Source organism: Balaenoptera borealis (assembly GCF_965194805.1).
Source record: "Balaenoptera borealis genome assembly, chromosome: 9".
NCBI classification, from domain to species: Eukaryota; Metazoa; Chordata; class Mammalia; order Artiodactyla; family Balaenopteridae; genus Balaenoptera; species Balaenoptera borealis.
In genome coordinates, this window is record NC_138873.1 from 46,189,864 (window position 1) to 46,211,848 (window position 21,985).

General features: G+C 38.1%; 1 protein-coding gene and 1 long non-coding RNA gene across 3 annotated transcripts in view; one reads left to right on the plus strand and one right to left on the minus strand.

Moving 5' to 3' along the window:
* The window catches only part of LOC309634636, a 162,828-nt gene extending 152,573 nt beyond the window's left edge, over window positions 1–10,255 (minus strand). The window contains exon 1 of the long non-coding RNA XR_014248268.1: window positions 243–10,255. This is a non-coding gene — a long non-coding RNA (uncharacterized lncRNA). The remainder of the gene's footprint in view (window positions 1–242) is intronic.
* HS3ST5 (heparan sulfate-glucosamine 3-sulfotransferase 5) overlaps window positions 1–21,985 on the plus strand; it is a 276,665-nt gene that overhangs the window by 55,437 nt on the left and 199,243 nt on the right. The gene's annotated exons all lie outside the window — the stretch shown is intronic.

The following is a 21,985-nucleotide window of genomic DNA, read 5'->3' on the forward strand; positions in this document are numbered from 1 at the left end:
GGGAGGATCCCACATGCCGCGGAGCAACTGGGCCCGTGCGCCACAACTACTGAGCCTGCGCGTCTGGAGCTTGTGCTCCGCAACAAGAGAGGCCGCGATAGTGAGAGGCCCGCGCACCGCGATGAAGAGTGGCCCCCACTTCCCACAACTAGAGAAAAGCCCTCGCACAGAAATGAAGACCCAACGCAGCCATAAATAAATAAATAAATAAAAATTTAAAAAAAAAAAAAAGAAAACAAAACACCAAAAACATTCTGATTACAGATTTTTCTTTGATGTAAAGGAAAGTCAACCTGGAAAAGCTAAAATAGGTCCCACTGATGTTCATTCTTTGCCAAATGCACCCTTCCCTTCATAGGATAACTTCTTTAACTGGAGATTTGTCCTCATGCAGCCAAAGGATCATAATGTCTTCCAACAGTGTCTAAAATAACCCCATACTGAACATCATTCCATTTCTTTATGTCCTTACGTAAACAGAGGGATACAGGAAAGAGCAAGTACTTCATCAAAGGTGAGCTAAGTGGATCAACTAGAAAGGAGGGAAAATATGCATGTGCTTGGAAAACAGGCCTTTTTTTGTGCCCATTAGACTGCAATCTTAGCTGTAGAAATTGCCGTGTATTTTATGAAATTTGGGCTATGGAGAGGAAACTTGAAAATGCAGTGCTGAGATCATTTAATGTATTTCACCTGGAAATTTTCACCAATCTGAGACTTGTTTTGGTTTTTTGTTTGTTTTTTTCCTCTCTACTCTCACAGCTTTTGGAGATTTAGCTGTGGCAGATCATGGGCTAATTTACCCAAATGGAATTTGTACTAGTACAAAAAGAGTGTTTTTTGCCTTTTAATGGCTGGTTAGTAGAGTACCCTTGTCTTGCATAAAAGCCTGAGTTACCCACTTATTAAGGTGGCACTGAATACTTGCTCTCTCACCGTGCCAGTATTTAAATGTGAGTTAATATATTCAAATAATAAGTACATACAGAACATTCTGTGTGCATGGCAGATGAAGTGTTATAGGCACATTCAGAGCAAGGTATTAATCCTTAGCATGACTTGCATAGCATTGTACAGTAGGATGGCCAAGGAAATGAGGACCAAATAGGTCCACAGTTCTCACCCAGCTCTGTCAGTTTTGAGATGTGTAGTCTTGAGAAAGTCACTTAATTTCTCTATCTTTGGTTTTGTAAAAGGACTAAAATAGATATGATAGAGGGTCTCCAGTCACCCTAACTTGCCTTCTACGTTTGCTACCTTTTCTTTCTTTTTGGCAATCTACCTCCCCAACCCTATGAATTTTGACTAGCCAATAAACAGTTTTGGGGAAATACTTTTCAGATGGTTATGGGATTATATCAAAAACCCCAGGGCAAGAGCCAGGAGAACAGCAACAGTAACCAACCTGAGATTCTATCAACACTGAAAACTGCTGCCTAAGCCAAAACCACGAGGACTTTTCTCTCTCCCAAAAGTCAGCAAACTGTATCGCTTTTGGGCCAAAGACCTGTCACCAGTTTTTTTACAACCTGGGACCATTTACACTTTTAAATGGTTGAAAAAAATCCAAAGAAGAATATATTGTCACATATGAAAACTATACAGAATTCAAATTTCAGTATTCATAAATAAAGTTTGTGGGAGCAGAGCCACACTTGTTCCTTTATGGATTGTCTGTGGCTGCTTTCAGGCTGCAATGGCAGAGTTGACTAGTTGCTACAAAGACCATAGGGCTACAAAAAATATATTTACTCTCTGGCCTTTTATAGAAAAAGTTTGCTGGCACCTACCCTACTCTATAACAACCCTGACCCTACTCAGCCAGAAGCCACCTGACTGTCCCTGTGCTCCCTAATGCACATCCCCTGACTGCAGTCTTATCACGTGAGTCAGTTAAATCATTCTCTTCTCACAGTTACTGTACATGTATTATAAGCATTGTGTATCTGCAAAAGGATGTTAAAGTTTAGTAACATTATATAAAGCACGTGGGAGAATGCTTGGCACAGAGAGACAATGTTAGCTACTACTATTGTTATTCTTATTTATTTATATGTATATTGATTTAGCAAATATATATTATGCTCTTATTATGTGTAGTTGTGTAGTCAGGGAACCATTAGGTCCTAAGGGATGGGAAGGTAACTCTGACACATTCCCAAACCTCAATGAGCTTATACTCTAAAACATATCTATTGAATAACAGTAAATGCGAAGTAGACTAGAGTCATAAAGACTTGCAGATAAAGTATGATGAGACTTGGAAGGCAAGAGGAGAGGAAAGGTGAAATCAGGGAAGGCTTCTACAGAAGGCAACATCTGAGCTGATCTTGTCCTTTCCTTTGCACAACCACTCCTGAGGTCGTAGTCTAACCCTTCTCATTACCAACAATCGCATAGCCTTCATAATCCTATTTTCAAGTATCGCATCCCCGACTACTACTTGTCTTTCCATCTTACTCCCTTTATTACTCCAATTCGAGCAATGCCCAGGGACCTACAATCCGTTGACCCACCACCTTCTCACTGCCCTCGCCCTATCACAGCTTTAATTCCCTCCTATCAGCTTAATTATGTGGCTCTTCATCAAAATTACTCCCTAGCTTATACCCTCAGTTCTATCAGTAACTAAATCCAGCTCTCTATCTATGCAGGGTCCCTTGCAGCCTAACATTTCTAGAGGAAAACACACAACCATGCTGATGCTCTTTCAGCATGATCTTTCAGTTCACGATCATTAACCGCAAGGGGTCATTAGTGCTGCCCAGCAGCTGTGTTATATTTCCCTCATCCATCCATCACCCTCTTTTCTTGAACGTCCACACATCCTCCTTATTGTCTCTCAACTGATCTTTGTCTTTCCTATTTCATTTCAAAAATAGCAATCAGAAGAGAACTTCCAAAGAGTCCACCAAGAGAACTACCTGGCCCTAGCCTCTGTGCCCACATTATTTGAGGTGAACCTCAGCTCCCATCTGAGGCTGCCTTTCGGTCACTAAATCCCCTTCCCTTGTACTTACTCATGATCACTGCTCCACCAGTTTTCTCCTCTTCATCCTGTATCATTAAAATTGTCCTTCTCTACAAGATCATTCCCACAGTGTGCAAACCTGTTATTTCTCCAATCTTTAATTTGACTTTTTCTTTGCCCTACCTTCCCCTCCAGCTACACCCCAGTTTTTCTGCTCCCCTTTAGAGTAGAACTTCTCTAAACTGTCATCAGTATTCTGGCTCTGGTTCCTCTTCTCACCTCTCTTGGGCCGCCTCCCATCAGGCTTTCACCCTATTGCTCCCTGTAACTGCTCTTTCAGGGTCACCAGTAACTTCACGTTGCACATACAGTGATTAATTCTATTCCTCATCCAACTTGATGTTTTGGTATTTGACACAGTTAATTACTCTACTTTTCTTTGAAACACTTTTTGTTTGCACTTGGCTTTCAGAAGACTATACTCTCCTAAACTTCCACATTCCTCACTGACTCCTCTTTCTCAGTGTCTTGCTTATTCCTCCTCATGTCCTTAACCACTTAACTTGGAGTTCCACAAGGCTCAGATATCAGTCCTCTTCTCTTTTCTATTTTTACTCCTTCAATGATTGAATGCATTCTTATGGCTTTAAATACCATCAATAGCCTTATAATTCCCACCCAGGCCTCACCCTGGAGCTGCAGACTCAGATACAGCAGGTTAAATCACTTAGATTCTAATAAACATCTCAAATTTAAAGATCCAAAACCAATCCTGATTTTCCTGTTAATTCTCTTCCAACGTTTTTTACCATCTCAGTAGAGGGCAATGCCATTCTTCCCATTGCTCAGGACAGAGTTTCTTTCTGTTATACATCACATCTAATCCATCAGGATTACCTGGTGACTCATCTTCAAAATACATCTAACTGCATCCCACCTTCTCCACCATGATTACACCTGTTCTTGCCATGATATTCTCTCACTTGCATTATTTCAGTCTCCTTTCCTTTGTCTTTGTTTCCTTAGAGTTAATTCTCACCACAGCAGCCAGAATGATTGCTGTAAAACTTGACTTTGATCTTGTCACTATTCTCTACTCAGAATCCCCCAATGGCTGGCCATTTTTCCTGCAAGGTGTCTGTCCCCCCCTCCCCCTCTCCTGGTATGTCTCTGAATATATCTTCGGCTACTTTTAGTTCACTCCACTCTAGTCACACAGTGGCCACCTTGCAAGTCCTACAATACACCAGACATATTCACATTTCAAGGCTTTTGTACTTGCTGTTCCCTGTACCTGGAATGTTCTTTCCACTGATATCTACATGCCTTACTTCTTCACCTCATTTAGCTCATTGATCTAATATCACCTCAGTAATTACAGTGCCCTATGCATGCTCCCAGAAAGGAAGGAGTTTGCAGAGGAGTCCCAGAGGTCCCTATGGATCCTTGGCTGAGGGCTGGGCTTAGGGTGAGACCCCCCTGAGGCTTAACAGTGAGGGACTGCTCTGGAGTTGAGAATGGAACAGCAGTGCTGGAAGACTTTGAGTTTCCATTCTAGCCACGTTAACACCTTCTTCACATCTTGTTTTCCTCAACATCTGATGCAAGACTAGAAAGGCCATGCCTTAGGAGATAGGACCACACCTGCTCTTCAGAGCTTAAAAGCAGGCATGACAAGGTTTGAAGGGGAGATGTTTCAGAGTTAAGTCTTGCCCAGCGAGAAGGGATTGAGAAACACCTCAAGCTTTCCATAGGTCTGCCCTGAAAGTGTAAACCAAGCCTACATAATGTCAAAGTGATCAGCCAATAATTTAACTGCCCCCTAGAATAAAATCAACATACCTCAGAGGGAGAAAACAGACTCCAGAACTTGTACAGTATATCATGCACCACATTCAGTGTTCAATCAAAATTACTGTATGTGTAAAGAAACAGGAAAATGTAGCCCATAGTAAAGAAGAAAGGATTCAATAGAAACTAACTCCTAGATGACCCAGATGTAGGACTTAGCAAAGACTTTAAAGAACCTGTAATATGTTCAAATAATTAAAGAAAAATATATTCAGAGAAGTGTAGCATTAGGATGTGCTCCAGGTATGGTTGATTCAGTGGCTCACCAGTATCATCCATTGTCCATCTAACACTCTGCCATCTTCTGCTTTTTTAATATGTTGAGGACATATTTATAGGCTGCCAGGAAAGATGGGAGATTTGAGAGAAAGAGAACTGGAGCAAGGTCTTCCTGTAGGCAGGTGGGAATCAGATGGAGATTGCAAAGTGTAGAATTTAGGAAGTTGAGAGAATTCTTCCTCTGAGGTGGGAGAGAAGAATAAAATAAATGAAAGTTTATTTTATGATAAATATTCAGTTTAAGTCAGAAAGAAGACTAATTGGGACCCCATGTTGAATGGATTCAGTCATCCCTATTATATAGGGGGCAAGATTATGTGCAGAGAGTTAGGGGGAAAATTTAGTGAAACTAAAAATAATTTAGAATATACTGTAGGGGAAGAGATAATACATCAGCAATATGTAAACTAAATTTTTGCTTTAATTTGAAGTCATAATTGGTTTTTAAAATGTAAAGTGCATATGTGTTAAAGTTAAGCTTCTCTAAGACCTGGATTCATTATATTTATAATTTAGATTTTCTGTTCATCCAGGACTAGGAGATTATATTAAGAGCTATCAAGTTCAGGAAGCAGGCGTGGTGAGATGAGCCTCATGGTCAACTGAGTATCAGACTACATGCCAGAACTAAGTGGGATAAATAAGTAAGGACAACTGGTAGCCAGATTTTAATTACCATAAAGAAGAACTTTCTAACAATTAGATCTGTTGAAGCAGACTTTCTCGTATCATTAGTTAATAGAAATATTCAAACAAAGGATAAACATCATGTCTTTGTGATACTTTAGGGGAAATTTCTATCATGAATTGTATTGAGTGATGACCTCTAAGATTCCCTTCTGGTTCTAAGACTCTAGAATCAGAATCTAGTAGTAAACTATTATAATAAGGCTACTTGGAGCTTTTTTCTTTAAATACAGGACCTCAACCAAAATATACTGATTTAATTTTTTCAGTCCCCACTTTCTCTGTGATCATTGTTAATTATTACAACCCATTATTAGTGATCTAGCTGAAATGTTATTTGTATGGTTTCTTGACTTCATATCTAGGGATAAAATAGTATGATAGAATCATAGACTTAAAATTTTAGATCTGGAGTAAGCCTTAAAAGTAACACAGACTTCAACATTTTGCAGGAAGAGAAACTAAGGTCCAGAGAGGCCAAATGAGTTGTCCAAGCTCACGGGGCGTAGAACTTCCTTGGACCCCCTTCCAGAGCTGTCTACTATACAGCGGCCTCTTGCCTGTTTAAACTAATTTAAATGACTATTTCTGCAGCGTTTTTATTTCAAATATCTAATTTATTTCAGTACAGGTGCAACATGTTCAATGACCAGGAGCATGCATCAAATTGAACCAATATGAAATTTTATAATGCAGTCTAAAACTGCAATTTATTTTAGCAGTTTCTTCTTAACACAAAGTCAAAGATTTTAAAACAGACTTTTGAAAATAAAAGTTTCTTCTTATATTTTCACTGAGAAGGAAATCAATAGAATCATAGTGCTTTCAAATAATGGTGTAGATAGAATGTTTTCATTTGCAATAGACTAATTAAATTACTGATTTTATCATTATAACTTGGCTTATATTAGCAAAATTGGCACAGTCTGCCACATTAAGCTGCATTTGAGAAGTGCATCTTCTTTTTTCTGGTTTATTAATTTGGAACACAAGAATCCTCAGCCTTATGTCAACTTTTCCTGACAATCGTCTGCAGACCACAGTGGTGCCAGACGGCTGTGGTGCCACCATGCAAATCTGATTAGAACTTAAAAACTAAATAGTATCTAGCCATGCTAGATCAATATTAGAACTGGAAGGGGCAATTTGAGCATTAGCGCAGTTTTCTCCCTCGACTGACCATGGAGGCACAGATGATGGCCAAAAGTGACTGATTGCTGGGTAAATATTAAGTCCATTATCAAGCCAGTAAAAGGTTATATGACAATCTGTGAGTCACTCTAGCCCTCTGGGTCTTGGTTTTATCATCTGTAAACTGAGGGCATTGGACTCTATGATCTCCAAGGATCTTCCAGCCTAAAATTATATTAATGAACCTGCAATAGCCCCTGGGGTGTACTGATAGCCCGAAATTATATGGGCAGCCGCCAAACAGCACACATAGCTAAATGGACTCTTGTATATTTCATTATTATTTAATCTTCTTTCTAAGGTTTCCAGCCTTGCTCCAATCTCTGGAGAAAATTGAGTATGTTGGGAATAAGCTCAGGATGCCATATGCCATATGGGACTGAAGGAGACTATGGCTGTTAGTTTCTAAATACACTGAGTGCAGTGGTTCTTCAAATTTTATGGCTTAACCCTTTGGGAATTTGATAAAAATTATAAACTGTCCCTTCCCAGAAATCACACAACCATTCAAATTTCGCTTGAATTTCAGAATGCTCATGTACCTCTTAGAGCCATCTCTGTCCCCTCTGAAATGTCTTTGTTTTGGTGGGTGGTATGTATATGTTGGGTTTTTCATAGCAGCATCACGATGTGATTAGAAAGAGCACGAGCTTTGGGATTAGACCTTAGAGCTTTGTTGCACGGAGCTCTGAGATACTAGGTAAGATGGTTAATCACTGTGAGTTTATTTTCACCCATCAAACAAGAAGATAACTCTTTCCTCACAGAATTTGGGTTATATGAGATAATAATAATATTCCCCAACACCATGCTTGATACATCAACAAATCTATTTCCTGCTTCCTTTCAAAAATGTGACTGGTTTATACTTTAGGTGAAAGTTTGAGAAGAGCAACTAATGAAATTTTAGAATCATAAATTGTTAAGTGTTGAAAGGTAGTGATCTAATAGCCCATAAAATTCTTAACTCTTAGACTGTAAGTTCTGCAACTTGAGATACTGGAGAACTGGAGTGGGGCCTGCGGGGCATCTTCAGAGTCCCACCATCTCCTCTTTGGCATATTCAGTGACCTTCCGTGGTCAGGTCTCTCTCTGGTGTGGGGCTTCATCCAGACCACACTGCCTTGGGCACCAGCTTGGTCTCTCTTACTCATTAAAACCCATCTGTCCCGTAGTTTCCACCCTTTTGCCTTACTCCCTCCTTAGCTTATTTTAAGTTAAAATTTAGTTAAATTGTTAACAGTGCATAATAAAATATTTCTTACCACACCTCCAACTTTTTAACTGCTGCCTTCAGTACTTGTTGCCCAAAGAAATGACTAATTGCATAATAATGGCTCAATTCCTCATTTCTGGATTGTTGCTTGACAAGCAACTACCTGTGAGTGTCTTGTAGTTTATACTTTGGGAAATGCAAGATGAGACTTGGTCAGAGCAGAATTCATACTGTTTCCGACATGTCTCTTCCTGTAGTTGGGTTAGAATGAAAAGTTTTAAAGAAGCAGTTTTAACTGCTGTTTATAAAAATTTTAGGGAAGTGCTCAGGGAATGTGTACTGTTTCCATCCTTCCTATTTATTTTCTATTCCTCTAAGTCATGAGAATGAGTGGCAGTGGCAGAGAGAAACTGAGGCAGATCTGATTAAGCTTCCCTCTTATCCTTTTATCCATTAGTACTTCTTATTCCAACAATAAGAATACATTCTATGTCAGATCCTCCCTTAGAGAGTTGAGTGAGCCTACACACCTGGATGGTGGAGGAGAGGGAAGCCGCACATACAGTGGTATTGAACGCTCCCTGAGGGCTCGGGGTCTGGTATGAGTGTCTGCACCACACAGCACACAAGGTCAAAGAACCAGGAGAGAGAGGTTCCCTGGACCAATCATATTGACTATGATTGAGGAAAGTGGACATTCATGATTGATTGTCTGGTAGAAAGCTCAGGACCTATATGGGGTATACAAACTTAATGTTCTATGTCTGTACCCAGGAACAGATGACAAAGTTTTATAAATTGATTTTTTTTTTCTCTATTCCTTAATTGTGTTCATAGAGACTTGTATCGTGAGAACTAGAGGAAAGGTGGGCAGCAACACAAATTTTCCCAGGGAAGATGTCCAAGAAAGCCACATTTTCTGAAAGCAGTGACCTGGAACTTGTGAAAGAGTATACTGATGTGGATATTGTACAAAAAAGAAATTGCATGTTCTGTCTGGCTTCTGTCCGTCATGGCCCTGTCTCCCAGGCCCTCGGGAATTCTAAGGTCCAGTGGTAGCTTGGCCTAATTGGCTGTTTGGTTGGTCCAGCCTGTTCCCTGGATCTAGCAAGTCATTCTTTTGACCAAACCCCTGCCTTATAAAAAATAAAGAAAGAAGTAAATAGCCCAGTCCAGAAGCTAGAAGTACATCTGCTACCCTGATTCTAGGAAGAGGGACTCTCCCTTGTCTTCTGTGAATCTGAATCTCTGATATGTCCTCTGGGATCTGGTGTCTGCTTCACCATCCCTCATCTCAAGGCCCAGAGCCCCACCCTGAAGCTAGGGCAAATGGACACTCTTTTCTCAATATTCTGCACAGTAGCTGGATTTTTAATTGCAAAAATAACTTCATCATACTGACTCATTTTTATAACTTCCATTTTTTATAATATTAAATTATCTACCAATAAATCTTCAGTTATTTGATTTTTTTTTTTATGCTTCTTGAAAGACCAATTCATTCTGTGTCACATTTGCCACATCTGAGATTTTGTGTCAAGACACACGTGACTGTGCTTTGATCCGAGGCTGGCATTTTTGTTTAGAGGCAAGACAAGGAAGATGCAGTAAAAAGTGAGAGCCCCTGTTCTCTGCAGACATGAGAATAACAGGTACCAAAAAGTGTATCTAATAGGCAACTAGACATACTTTTTACAATTGAAAGGGGATTTTTCCCTAGTATATTTGAACTAATATTTGAGTGCTGGGCATGGACGAGAAGCTTAGCTTGGCCACTTCAGTTATTTCAAATACAGACGTTTTGTGTATCCTTTTGATACTTTTGATCAACAAAAATTGGAGCAAACATTTCTTTGAAGAAAAAAGCTGGTGCTTGTCACCTATCTTAAAAGGTTCTTGGCGACATGTCTGTGATGCAGAAAAATACTGACATGAATACTGGCAAATTATGGTTCTCAAACCTGCATGATAAGTATTAATGTTGTTTTCTTTTCCTCATAATTTGATGCATTTCTGAGAATTTTTAGAAAAGAAACCCACACATTGCATTTAAAAATGGAAAATGATGGGCTTCCCTGGTGGCACAGTGGTTGAGAATCTGCCTGCCAATGCAGGGGACACGGGTTCGAGCCCTGGTCTGGGAAGATCCCACATGCCGCAGAGCAACTGGGCCCGTGAGCCACAATTACTGAGCCTGCGCGTCTGGAGCCTGTGTTCCGCAACAAGAGAGGCCGCGACGGTGAAAGGCCCGCTCACCGCAATGAAGAGTGGCCCTCACTTGCTGCAACTAGAGAAAGCCCTTGCACAGAAACGAAGACCCAACACAGCTAAAATAAATAAATAAATAAATTAAAAAAAAAAAAAAAAAAAAAATGGAAAATGACAATCAGTAATTGTTTTTCTTGCTTCTCTCACGATGAGACTTGACTTATATATAGTTAACTAATGCTTCTCCATTTAACTTAAAAGTGAGGAGATATTTGACTCCATTTATTTTCAAAAACCAATTTTTAAACTTTTGTAAGTTCAAATTCTTGTGAAGTGCTCCCTAATCTTTAAACCTTATCTCTGAATTCAAGCATTTTTCCTTTAGGCAAATTTAGGGCGTCAACAAACATGAGAGAAAGGACATTTCAGGCAAGTAAACTCACTGATACCCAGAAATTAAACTACTTGCTTTCCCTACAGGCAGTGCTGATGCCACCCACCTCTGAGCTGGCTTTCTGCCTTTGAGACTAACAAGCTGAGCAATAAGGCAGAGCCCAAAGACCCAGTAAAACTGGTCTCCCCTGTAACCCATCCTCAAGGTAAATATCAGAGTTTCCAGTGTACTTTAGAAACTACCAGATAAGAATACTCATTTTTAATTTTGTTAAGGCAGGATACCAATAAGTAGTCTTTCTCTTCATTGGGCCCAACACAATATCGACACTGTCAGTCCTGTTATGTTTTCCTACCCAGCTCTCTTTTTTAGTTCTCCATGACAATATCAAACCTTCACTCACCTCTAACCATCACATCACAAACATATTTCTCAACCCTATCTAAATGGAATACCTTGCTTCTTTCTTCAAGAAGAAAATCAAATCTCCTTTATTTTCAACCCTTTCCCCTGTAATGATTCCTTCAAATTAGCAATGAAATATGGCAAAGCCTTGCATATGAGTGGGGAGGGAGAAAAAGGAGGATATGACAAGGGTTTCTGGATATGACAGCTGGTAGTTGACAAGGTCATTAACTGACAGAACAGAAGATAGAAAGCAAATCTTAAAGTGAGAGTGATGAGTTCAAATTGGGTTCCTTGAGTTTTAGGTACCTTTGGGACATTTGGGTGAAGGTATCTCTCAAGCAATTGGATACAAAGTCTGTTTGCTGAGATTGGAACTAGGTTGCAAGGTGGGTGCCATTGACATATAAATTATATTTTATCCATAAGACTAAAAGAGATCACCTAGGGACACGTGTAGAATGAGAAGAAAAATGAACCAGAGGTGGAATCCTGAAATGCACCAAGAATGGGTGGGCAAAGAAGAGATGCCCCCCCAGAAGGTTAGAACATACACTCAGAAAGGACAGAAGAGAACCAGAAGAGAGGGGTGTCATGAAAGACAAGGAGTAGAGGGAATAAGTAGCCAATGGTGTTAACTATATCTAATAAGAGGAGAATTGAAAACTGGTCATGAGATTTGGTCCGAAGGACATTGGTGACATTGGCCAGAGAGATCCAGAAGAGTCAGTCCTTTGCTAGAACCAACTGACTATTGATTTCTTAAAAAATTATCTCCTTGGGTTTCCTGTCATTCTCCTGCAATGTGGCTGCTCCTCTACTGGATCATTTCCATCAAAGTGAGCTAATATATCCATACTTGACCCAGACCTTCCTCCAGCAACTACCCAATCTTTCCGCTCCACTCTCACAGCCAAGCTGCTTGAAACGAGTGTTTATGCATGCTACATCTGCCATTTGGAATCCATTTCACTCATTAACCCACTCCAGGTTGGCTTCTGCACCATTACCACCCCCACTTTCTAGTAGAGCTGCTTTGATATTAAGATAACCAGTGACCTCCAGGCAGCCAAACCGCACGGACACTTTTTAGGCCTCTCAGCAGAATTACACATCATCCACCCCTTTCTCCATTTTCATACATTCTCTTCTCTTGTTGTGACACCATATCCTTTTGGCATTCTTTCTACCTTATGTAAACAGTTTTTGCTTTGTATCCTTTGCTGACTTATCTTCTTCTACCCAACTTCTCAATGAGACATTTTTCCTGGGTTTTGTCCTAGACCCATTTATCTTGTTTTCCTAACTCTCCCCGTAGGTGACCACACCTGTTACTGGATTTGAAATGCCTCCCATAGGCTGCAACTGTCAGGTTTACAATAACAATCCAAGCTTTTCAGTGAATATCTGATACACACATACCTACTGAATGGAATGAACATGAAAAACTCTTTCAGATCTGTAGTAAAAAAAAAAAAAAAGGAAAGAAAGAAAAAGAAATACCACATTAGGAAACTGAGAGGACAGGAAAGATGAAAATAGGCAATAAGCACATGAAAATATGTTCAGCCTCACTAGTAATAAAAATATCAAGTTAAAACAATTCCATTGGACAATATGAAGATGAATTATAATATTTATTATAATGAGTAAGGTTGAAGAAATGGACATTTTCATACAACATTGGTGGGGGAATAATATGGTACATTAGAAGTACAGTTTATAAATATATATCAAAATGCAGATTATGCATGCCTTTTGATACATTACTACTTCCAGAAAGGCATCCTGAAATAATGCTGTAATTGCATGATATGCAGACAATGTTTTTAGAGTTTTTAGAGTTTATAAAAGCAAAGGTTCAGAAGCAATCTAAATGTCAATCAATAAGGAATGAGTTAAATAATTTATGTATTATCTATATATGAAGCTATCATACATGTAATAATGTGGCTGTATTTTTATTTTTAGAACAAGAGCAATACTATATTAAGTAAAAAAGCAGTTTTCAAAATAATATTCATATTATGATCCTTTAAAAAAAATATTTGTTTAGACATACCTAGAAAATAGTCTGGAAAGAGACCCAATACAAGGTTGATAGTGAGTCTTTTCGGGCTATGCTATTATAAGAACACTTTATATTTTTCTTTATACTTTATGTATTTCAGATTCTTTCACTATACCATGTTATTAACTTTTACCTCCTTAATTATAAAAAATCTCTCTCCTTACAAATGAATATGGGTGTTACTTTTCTGTTCTTAATTACTGTTTTTTAAAAATTATACTTCAATAGCTTTATAAAATTGTGAGATATTTAAAGTGTATAGTGTGATGTTTTGATATACATATGCATTGTGAAAGGATTCCCCCATCTATTTAATTAACATACCCATCACCTCACATAGTTGTCTCTTTGCAGGGGGAGTGGGAAGATTTAAGTCCTACTCTATTAGCAAATTTCAATTATACAAAACAGTGTTATCAACTATAGTCACCATGTTTTATATTAGATCCTCAGACCGTATTCATCTTATAGAGGAAAGTTTGTACCCTTTTACAACCTCTCCTTATTTCCCCCACCCCCAAGCCCCTAATAGTAGAGTTTTCTACTCTCTGTTTCTGTAAGTTTGACATTTTTTTAAAGATTCCACATATAAGTAATACCACGTAGTATTTGTCTTTGTCTGGCTTATTTCACTTAGTTAATTAGTGTTGACACTTCATGGCAATGGGATGGGGGATGAATCTCTCTCCATATCCATTTTCTCTTACGACCAATTTTGAAAGGAGAGTAGGGAGGCTGAGCCCCACACTCCCTTCGTCCTTCCCTGGAGAGGTCAGGGTGCTGCCGACATTGTCGTCCGTAAACACTTTTATGGACCACCTGAACACAACCTCATTTTCAGACTTTATCAGCAAGCTTTTTGCTTTTCTTTTTCAGTTAGAAACTAGAGGTAGAAACTTTAAAAAGGGAATGAGATTCCATCTAAAACAAGGTTGGCAGAAAGCTACCTGAAAATAACAAATTTCAAAGCTTTGAAGATTAGGAGATATGTTAGAAGTTCAAATAGCTTTTTTCTTATCTGGAGAATTGGATAATTCACTGTTTAACTAGCTAAGAAGAATTTTTTTTTTTTTTACCAAATTTAATGAGGAAAGATAGTATATAAGAGTTCAAAGCATATTGGAAATCTTTTTTTTTCCAAGTCTTTGATCTGTTTTTGAATATTAAGATGGAGGTTATAATTGTCTGAATGAAAGTGGTTAATAAAGATCTTGAAGTATTTTACTAAAAAGTATGTCTGACAGGCCCAGAGTCCTGAAAGAAAATTATAATTTAATTATTAAAGGCTTGTCTACTAGAAAAAAAAGTTTCATGTTTTGAATATTTTGTAAAAATCTCAGTCAGCTGGAGTCCAACAGAGATAGCCATCCCTCCACCCCTTGTTTCCAGACCTACACTGATGATAATTAAAAGAAAGCAAACTTATATAGGGAATTTGCTGGAAACAATAGCAACCTGATACTATTATATGTTTATTTAGATCTCCTACATTGTCTATATTTTCAAGACTACTACTACTAATATTTTGGTTTTATTCATAGGGATAGCAAAATCTTCAATTATCAAAGAAAGATTCATTTATATTTAGTATATTTCTAAGGGAACAAGATATTTTTGATAGCATTTCTTCAATAAAAACTTATTCAACAAGAAGAGATCCTGAATCACTATCAATTAACCTGAGAATATAATAGTTCATAGTCTCTCATGCAGTCTAAGTAGTTGAGTTTCTACATTCCTTTGACTTTTATCTTTATTGTTAAGTAACATTGCTGTTTTGCTATTTCAGTCATTTTAAGGTAGATATATATAATATTATGGAAAAATTTAATATATTTGCAATATTTAAAATTCTTTTCATTTCATTTTAAAAGTGAGAGGAAGTATGTTGGTACAACTTAATCAAAAATACATGTTACAAAACATTTTTAAAAGACATGATAATAGTCTTATTTAGATACGAGGCAGAATAGAGTCTTAGAAAAGAGTATTATAGTTTGATTCATAGATCACATCTCATGGAAAGATTCTTTAGGTAACCTGTGGTCTAATTATTAATAGAAGTGATCTGCAAAATAGAATGGTGCAAAATAGAGAAGTTTTACTGCTTTGGCTTCTTATAGAAATCTGTAATGCACAATACCCACATAATGGAATTTCATTGAAAGCAATACCCATTTTTCTGTTAATAGTAGAGAAATTGTGTAAAGAAGGGGTTACTGAGAAGAGAGTGTCCAGTAAACAGTAAGTTCCATGAGGACAGAAACTTTCTCATTTTAGCATCATGCCTGTACTGAGGTCCTCGTAACTACATGTCAGATGAGTGAATACGGAGGCAGAAACAGTCTCCTGTCGGGTTTTGACAAAGATGGGCACATTGGGAAGGGGGAGGGGGAAGCTTGGTCCTGCTTGAGTGTTCCAAAAAGTAAGTAAGTGTTGGAAGACATATCTAATGTAAGCATATTAATAAATACTGAGCATTTGCATTTATGATTTAGCAATAGAACATACTGTAAATAGATTTGGAAAAAATGTCTGTTGTTAAGTAAGACATACATGTATTTCCTCCATGCTGTGTTTATAGTATAAAAATCATCAAATTCTACTTCCCTCTTCTCTCTTTCTTTCTCTGCAAGTTATTACAAAGGTCAACTTCAGACCTGTTCATATTGACTGATTATTGCCACTCTCTTTAATACTGAGACCATACTTACTTACAGAAAAAATAGAAGCATATACTCAACCAGCTTCCCTGTCAACCATTTAAAATTACTTTCCTGTCTGCCCGTCAACTGGAGATGCTCAGTCTTCTGCCCATGGTTAATTCTTCAACTTGTATGATTGTACCTGGTCTCTCAACTTCCTGGGACAGCATCCCATCAGTTAGTCCCCTCTTCTTTATCTGTAGTTGTTCCTTCTCAACAATCTCCTTTCTCCTACCCAATAACTAAGCTTTTCCATCCTAAAAAATAGCCTTCCCTCAATCTTATTTTTGACTAACTACTGCCCTATCTCCCTCATTCCATTTACTGCCCAAATTCTTGAATAAGGGTCCACACTGTTACACCCTTCTCCTTTTCCCAGGCATTATCCAAAGCCCTGAACTCTAGCTTCTGCCCCCACCACTCACCTGAACTGCTCAGGTCGCTACTGTCACTCTCATTATCATCATCATAGCAATGGCTGTGCAGCTTCTTTTGCTCCCCTCAAATCCATCTCACACACTGCCTCCAGAGTGAACAATCTAAAACACTAATGTCATTATGTTCCCAGGCCAACCCAGCAGCTAGCATAGAGCATGGCTTGGAGTACGTTTTTACCTTTTAGATTAAAATAATCTAGAGTCTTATCACTTAGATTACTCTAAACTCTGGAAAAGACAGTAATGGTTATAACTGCTGAAATACTATGATCTCTTCTCTATATCTGCCAAAAAACCTTACACATTCTAGTTATAATATCCTGACTTTTCTATTAAAACCCTGCTAGTACCTTTTAATATCTGGTTAGGGATAGAGTATCTTTAAGCTAGTATCTTACTATTAAATGAACAACTTGAAAGAATTTTAAGAAAAAGCCTTAAAATTATAATTATCTTAGGCATATTTCTTATAAGTAAACACAGTGGAAGAATTTTAATCATTTCATAATTTTTACACAGTAATTTTTATAATATTTATCTCTGGGAAAATGTGTGTTAAACATTAGTTTCAAAAGACCTAAAACATTCATAAATTTTTCATTACTTACATTAATTGAAATTGTATATAGTCTGACATATTTGAATAGATGATATTAAGTTTGTGGGCAAATAATACTCAACTTTGCAATTTCCTCTGATTTCTTTAGTGATAAAAACATCGTGATATTAAAGTTATTTAAGTTCTTAGTATAAAAATACACCTTAACACACATGTTATTTTTGTTACATGACCTGTCATAGTTTACCTATATGAGATGCTTTGGACCTGTTAATTAGGCTGTGTTCTTAAATGTGTAATAAACAGCTCAACTTGTTGACAACTTATTTTTGTATTTTTATCTTGACATATCACTAGCAAAAGTGAAACCTAAATAAGAAATTCCACTTTTAAAAAGTGAAAACAACTTATTAATAGAATTTTATTGCCATTAGTTGCTTTTTGTTAAATAGGAATTTTTGCTTGCTTTTTGAGATGTTTGGAGAAGCATGTGCATTGCAGATTGATGCTCTAAATCATCGCTCAGACATATATCTATGTCTGTATCTATATCTATTCTGTATCTTATCTAGATCTATATCTATGTGTTAAGGGATTCCAGCAAAAAATGTCTAGAAATCTTAGTAATATCCTTTCCAATAAATAAAGATAATCACACTGAAGTAGCACATTGATGTTTTTAAATTAATTTTTATTGGAGTGTAGTTGCTTTACAATGTTGTGTTAGTTTCTGCTGTACAGAAAAGTGAATCAGCTATACATATACATATATCCCCTCTTTTTTGGACTTCCTTCCCATTTAGGTCACCACAGAGCATTGAGTAGAGTTTCCTGTGCCATACAGTATGTTCTCATTAGTTATCTATTTTATACATAGTATCAATAGTGTATATATGTCAATCCCAATCTCCCAGTTCATCCCACCCCCTGCTTCCCCCTTGGTGTACACTCCTTTGTTGTCTATGTCAGTGTCTCTATTTCTGCTTTGCAGATAAGATCATCTATACCATTTTTCTAGATTCCACATATATGCGTTAATAAAAGACATTTGTATTTCTCTTTCTGACTTACTTCATCCTGTATGACAGTCTCTAGGTACAAGCACATTGATCTTTTAACTTGATTGTTTAGCAGCTTAACCACTAAAGTGCTATCTTGGTAGAAGAACCACTTAGTTGTAGAAGAGTACCCATTTCACAGTGTGTGGTACACGTCTTCTCCCTTACGTAACAGGACAAGTCAGTCAACAGATTTTAATTGCATTTCTGCCATGTGCCAAACAACAATCTGTGGAGACACAAAACACTGAGACACACAGTCCTGCCTTGTGTAGTTATAATCTAGGAGGGGAGACATGATGCATATTCATAAAAATCTGTTACCATGATGTCACGTGAGTGTTAAAGAATTATATAAATAGTTATTAAATTTAGTATATAGAAATAGAGATTGATGGAAAGGCAATGATATCGTAAATTATAAACACAAAAACTTTTTCTCCAAAATCCTCTGTGAAATGATTAAATTGCTCATGTTTTTACTGGCTACAATAATGATTCCTAATCATTATTGATTACTAATTGGTTACTAACATGTAATAGTTCATCTACAAAGGGTATTGAGTAGGATCTAAGAAAACTGAGGCTAATCTGAAGGTTCAGATCAATAATAACAATAAAAAATAATAATATTAATAGCTAACATTAACCCAACTACTGACCAGACAGTGTGATGTGGCCTATGCATGGAGTGTAAAATAAGCAAATACTTTTACTATCTCCAGATGAGAATCTAAGCTATTAAGGCTTTCCTTGTCCAAAGCCTTGCTTTAAGTATTTGTTTCCCACATCATCTCTACTTCAGAACCCATGTCTTACTAGCTTTATTGTCTCTGTAATTTTAAATAATCAGGACCTGGCAATTCAGTTGGAGTCAAAGAACCCTATCAAATGGAAGTCAACCTTGGTAAAACAGATTAGAGCTAAGAACATCAAAATTGGGGACACCAGGCAGTTAGAGGAATATAGCAAGAGGTCAGGACAGCCAGCAGTTTTTAAATTGGGGGGAAATTGCCTACTAACAAGGATTGAGAGCTAGGGCAAGGAGACTGGGCAAAAAGGGCTTCAATTAGGGAAGGAGGCACTACCGAGGGGTACCCTGTCCCCAGGTGTCCCCCCACTGCTAAAGCCTAAGGACAAGACACTCAGTTACCACCATGCCCAGGGCCATAGCTGCAATGCCTTCCTCATCTTCCCTTCTGGCCTTGCATCTCCTCTGTCCCCCAAAGTCTTACACAGCATTGGTCTGCCCTGCTAGTGTTTGTCACCATGCTGCTGATGGTGTGGAGTTAGTACTGTAAATGGGAACTTTTTTTTAAAATCTAAATTCAGATTTCTGTGAGAACTGGTTGGTACACAGAATCCCATCAGGGAATCCTGAGTCTTCAAGATCTGAAACAGGAGACGAATCTTCATGTACTTTCCCCAGGGTCAAATCAGCTCTCCAAAGGAGGGCACATGTGGATGAAGCAAGTCACCCCAGGCGCCATCTTTTATTTGTGAGTAAGGAAAGGCCGTTGGAAGCCTTTGCATTTTGTGGCTCAGTTGTTAAATTTATTGGAAGATGGATTCAAGAACGTTTATATTTGGATTTGAAGTCCATAATAACTTATTAAAAAGAGACACATATATAAGATATATACACATAAAGGGATTAAAGACAGGCACAGAGTATGGACAAAAGTTACTGAGTATCCAGGACCTTGACAACAAAAGTACAGGATTGCCTCAACTGGGGTATTTCTATAAGTTTCCTGTTAGTTTTAATAAAATCCTGAGTTTTGTTTAGCCTGTTACCTGATAGTAGTAGAGATGTACAAGCCAGACTGTGAACCCCAACTGCCTGGGTTGAAATCCTGCCTCTGTTCCATCTCAGCTATGACTTTGGGTAAGTCACTTCAGCTCTTTGAGCCTTGGGGTCCTCATCTGGAAATAGGGATGATAATAATAGTCATAGGGGTATTATATGGATAAAATGAACTATTTGTCAAGAGCTTAGAATAGTACCTAATATTTGGTGAGTATTTAGATATGTAGATGTTTTCAAATTTTTCCCTGTTTTCTTAGGTCAGAATTTAAGATATGCCCAGATTCTTCTCTCTCCTCAGCCCACTGCTTCCATTCAACAAACACTGCCAATTCTGCCTTCTAAGCAGCACTTGACACCATCTACTTCTCTCTCTGGAAGGGCGGCTGTCCCACTCAACATCTTTAACTTGACCTGCAGTAGTCTTCTCACTGGGCTGTTACCTCAGCCTAGCACCCTTGTTGATATGAATCTCAATCACAAACTCAGGTGTGCAGTAAAGATTACACAATTTTCCAAAGCCCAATCAAATTCTATTCTGAAACCGTATTGAACGTGCCAGGATGGTAAGAAATTTAAACACACTCATTTGAGCATTTCGGGGTCTTCCACAGTATCAGATCATCCTGTAGGGCAGAGACAAATGAGAATCTGGTCCTTGGTCTTCTTTGGTGGCCATGAGGTGTCCCCCACCACAGCGTGCATTGTTCTGCTTCATCCTGGCCATGCCTGGGTACAGAAATCTTTCCCAGGTTGTCTGTGGTCTCGTCTATCTTCTTGTAGCACACACTCATTTTCTTCATGCAGTGTTGCCTCTTCTCTGGGTAGCCTTTCAAAGAGGACCTGTTTTCCAAGAAGCAAGCTCAAGCCCTCTCTTCTCTCTCTTACTTTTCTCTTCTCTCTCGCCATTTTCCTCCTTGCTCAGAGGACTGCCCTTCTAGCTTTGTGTTTCTTTCCAAAACAGTTTCCCTGCACCTCCACATTCTCTTTTATTAACCTACCTCACACAATCTCTAAGTTGCCCTAAGGCAACTTTGGATCAGTAAAGCCAGAGAGAACATTTCTATTTTTCACCTTGCTATATTCCTTCCCTGAGGCAATGAGCAGAGGGTCTGCTGTCTGCTTAAGTGAAGAAAGGGAAAAAGAATTACCAGGAGAAAAAATAGATTCGTATCTGAAATATTGTCTCACCACACATTCAGTAGACAGAAGCCAAACAGACTGAAGACCTAAAACACTACTTAAATCATGTCATTCCCCTGTGTAAACATTTCCCATGGCTTCTGATTGTGTTGAGCATTACATCTAAACTTCTGGACCTGGTGTGCAAGTTTAGACATGTTAGCACAAGCCCACAGCCTTCCCCATTCTCCTTCCCTGTCACTCCCCCACTCCTGCCCAATGCTGGGCCATCTTAAACTTCTGTCCCTCGTGAGAAGAGACATGCTGACCCCTCAGATTTAAACTACAGTGTTTGATGATAGTGTGTGCACTTATGATCCCCCTACCCTACCCAACCCCAAACAAAACAAAACAAAAACCTGGGAGGAAGGAGCTATTCTCTAGATTTTTGTTGATCCATACAGAGTACATGTGGCCATTGAGCACTTGAAATGTAACTAATCTGAATCGAAATATGTTATAATTTCAGATTTCTAAGATTTAGTGCCAAAAATATATAAAACATCTCATTAACAACTTTTTACATTGAGCACCTGTTGAAATGGTAATATTTTGGATATATTGGATTAAATAAAATAAGTTATTAAAATTAATTTCACCTGTTTTTGTTACTGTTTTTTTATGTTGCTACCAGAAAATTTTAAATTGCATTTATGGCTCACTTGCATTATATTTCTATTGAATCTACTCTAGATTGTGACTATGATGGAACAACCTACAATATGAAAGCTTATAAAGAAAGGACAGAGATTCTGCACCCACCCATCCTAGCCTCTGAAGCTCCAGAGATGATGGTGCTTTGCCATAAGCCGCAGTCAGGGTCAGGCCTGAGTTGACGTGAGTTTATAGGTATTGACTAGATTACATTTTTTACAAAAGAAAGCATTCCTTTCCATTTCTCAGCACATTCTGCTCGCAGGCCCCTAGCATTCTGAAATTTTAGTTAAGAATTATAGGTATCCTT